The sequence below is a fragment of the Colobus angolensis genome, unplaced genomic scaffold (assembly GCF_000951035.1).
Source record: "Colobus angolensis palliatus isolate OR3802 unplaced genomic scaffold, Cang.pa_1.0 Scaffold30, whole genome shotgun sequence".
Classification (NCBI taxonomy): Eukaryota; Metazoa; Chordata; class Mammalia; order Primates; family Cercopithecidae; genus Colobus; species Colobus angolensis.
The window spans coordinates 12,197,545-12,200,787 of record NW_012116266.1 but is presented as its reverse complement, the minus strand read 5'-3'; positions in this window follow the sequence as shown (position 1 = coordinate 12,200,787).

The window sequence follows — 3,243 nt, the reverse complement described above, 5'->3', positions numbered from 1 at the left end:
ACGGGTTTTACCATGTTGACCAGGCTGGTCTCAAACTCCTGATCTCAAGTGATCTACCCACCTTGGCCTCCCAAAGTGCTAGGATTACTTTGGGAATTCTGGACTTGGCCAGAATTTCCTTCCTTTTTAAGGCTGAATAATATTTATATATATATATATCACATTTTGTTTATCAATTCATCTGTCATCAGACATTTGAGTTGTTTCCATCTTTTGGTTATTGTGGATAATGCTGCTATGAACATGAATGTACTAATATCTGTTCACCTCTCTGCTTTCAGCTCTTTTGGATATATATCCAGAAGCAGGATTGCTAGATCAAATGGTAATTCTATATATAACTTTTTGAGAAACCACCATACAGGTTTTCATGGCAGCTGCACCATTTTACTTCCCAACAGCAAAGCACAAGGTCTTCAATTTCTGCACATCCTCACCAACACTTGCTGTTTTTGGTTTTTGGATAGTCACCCTGATGAGTATGAAGTGGTATCTCATTTGTAATGGTTTTAACTGGCATTTCCCTAATGATTAGTGATTGCTTCATTTTCTTCTAAATGGTGTTTCAAAATATATCTTCTTGTTTTTTTTCAGTATCTCTTTCTGTAGGATAGAAATGTAATGCTTGCTCTGAGTAGACATTCATGTGCTCTGAGTAGATATTCATGAAGTGCTTTGGGAGTTCTGAAGAACTTCCAACACACTAAAACTAAGAAGCCAGGGTTTCGATTATTCAGGTTTCAACCAACTACCAAACGTTGCAGCCTGGACAGAAAGATATTGCCAAAAGTTTCCTTCTAGGCTCTTAAAGACTAGATAAAGCAGTCTTAAGCACAGTCCTTCTACAAAGGCAATAACCTAAGTTTTTATTGTCCAGGAAGATTAATGAACTGGGTGAGTAAACATGAAATGCAGGATGGTCCCAGGACTCTGGGTCCAGGGATGCAAGTTTGGGCCATTGACTCCAGCATTGCAGCTCCTACTAGAGGCCTCCCCTGAGCAGCTCCTGCTCACATATACATAACCATGTTCCCCTCCCAGAGCTACACACTAAGAACACAATATAGCAACAGATTCACTTTAAAAATAACTTCATAAACCTAAGAAACAAAAACAAAGGTACTTGGAAGATATGGGAGTTAAAAATCCAGTTTTGAGACAAGTCCTTGTTAAATTCCCTGGATCTTGGTTCCTCCTGTCTAACCCACCATGATTTCCCAGACTCCTGCAGATAATCTCTTTCCCTTCTGCTTCTAAGCTGATCCAACCCTCCTTAGGCTGCCTGAGAAAATTTCACTTTCAAATCTTTTCTCTTTTTTGTTAAACTGTCATCCTCCAACACAACAGTGTCTCAGTCACTAATTCAACAGCCAACAAGCATATGCTGCAGACTCCAATGTGCCAGGTGCGCTGAGCTTGGCACTAGAGACACCATGATGAATAAGACCAGGCCCCAGCAGGAAGGACTTGCCATAGAGGGAGTCTGCCTTCTCTAGGCTCTTACTTTATCTAAAATGCTAATGTATCTCCTGGGGCATACAACCACCTTTTGGTCATCTATAAATAGAGTCACTTGCTATAACTCACTGAAAAGAATGTGGTCCAGGAGTTTCACGTTTGTGTGGGATTCCCATGAGTGTGCATGTAATTTGAGGGTGAAAAAAAGAAAGAAAGAAAGAAAAGAATGTGGTCCAATAAAGAACATAGGCCATACTATGTTATATGACCTTGAGCAAAATCACTCATCAGTGGCCTCACCTGAAAAACGGTAAGACTACTTTTCCTAGAAACAGAGACCTGAACCAAACAGTTTTTTAAAGGGAAGTTCAGCAAATGCTTTTTTGCCAACCAAAAAAAAGAAGGAAAAAATATAGACAATCTTTTCTTTAAAAAAAAAAGTTTCTTTTCTAATTGTTTTCTTTTCTAAAAACATAACTCTGTATGCCAAAGATAAAGCTTTGATGACTATACACACCCTGTCTTCTTCCACAGTAGCTGTTATTACTGCCGAGCCTTCTGAAAAGTGTTTAAGGAGAAGTGATAACAAGGGACCCTAGAGAATCTGAGACTTTTCATTGCTAAACACAAACTCAGAACCACGCTTGAGACGTTATACTGCTAAGACAACAAGAACATTTGCCTCAAATCAAACAAGAGACAGGGCTTGCTAACTCCAGTGACGGCCAGAAGAGACAGGCTGCAAGTCTAGTTTATCCTTATGAAGAAGACAGGATCTGAAAAAATCTCACACCTTGAAATCATCTCTTCTGTGTGATGGGATAAGAGAAAAACCGAGGGCAAAATGCAAATTCACATGCAACTAGAAATCACAACTAAAAATCTATAATGTATGGTATGTGCTAGGCTTTACAACAAGAATCTATCAGAAACAGCTTACTTCCTACCAGCCAGGACAAAATATTCGCACACTGTTATACAAACAAATCTTCCTAGCCATACGGTAGTTCCCTCTGATAGAGCACTCTGGGCAGAGAGCAATAAACAAAATCCAGACAGGAAGTAGCCAGAAAGAATAAATGGCACAGCTTTCTGGCAGTATCTTCTTGTAGAGAAACAAGAGACAATTTTTTATTTTAATAAAATTATCTTAGAACCCAGACCCTAAAATTACTTATTAATATGATTCCCCACAGAGGTAGGGAAGTTATAAATGAGGTTGCAGTGTTTTGGCTCCATTCCTAGAGTCAACATCATGAAGTAAACTCTATTTATTGACCACTGACAACTCCAGAATCAAATTCCCATCCAGAATGAACAATTTTGACCTACCCCCTAGTGGGTGCCCTTTCTGAAGCCTTTTCTCATTTTAAGGCATATGGATTTGTGCTGAAGAAATTCCACGTAAACATTTCAACCTACCAAAATGACTGCATTCTTTCCACAGGAGAATGTTTGAAGAAACTACAGTTGCTTTTAAGTTAAGATTGACAGGCCAGGCATGGTGGCTCACACCTATAATCCCAGCAATTTGGGAGACCGAGGTGGGTGGATCACTTGAGGCCAGGACTTCAAGACCAATCTGGCCAAGAGATGGTGAAACCCCGTCTCTAATAAAATTACAAAAAATTAGCTGGGCATGGTGGAGCACACCTGTAATTCCAGTTACTTGGGAGGCGGAGACAGGAGAATCGCTTTAACTCAGGAGGTGGAGGTTGAAGTGAGCCGAGATCACGCCACTGCACTCCAGCCTGGAAAACACAGTGAGACTCTTTTTCAAAAAAA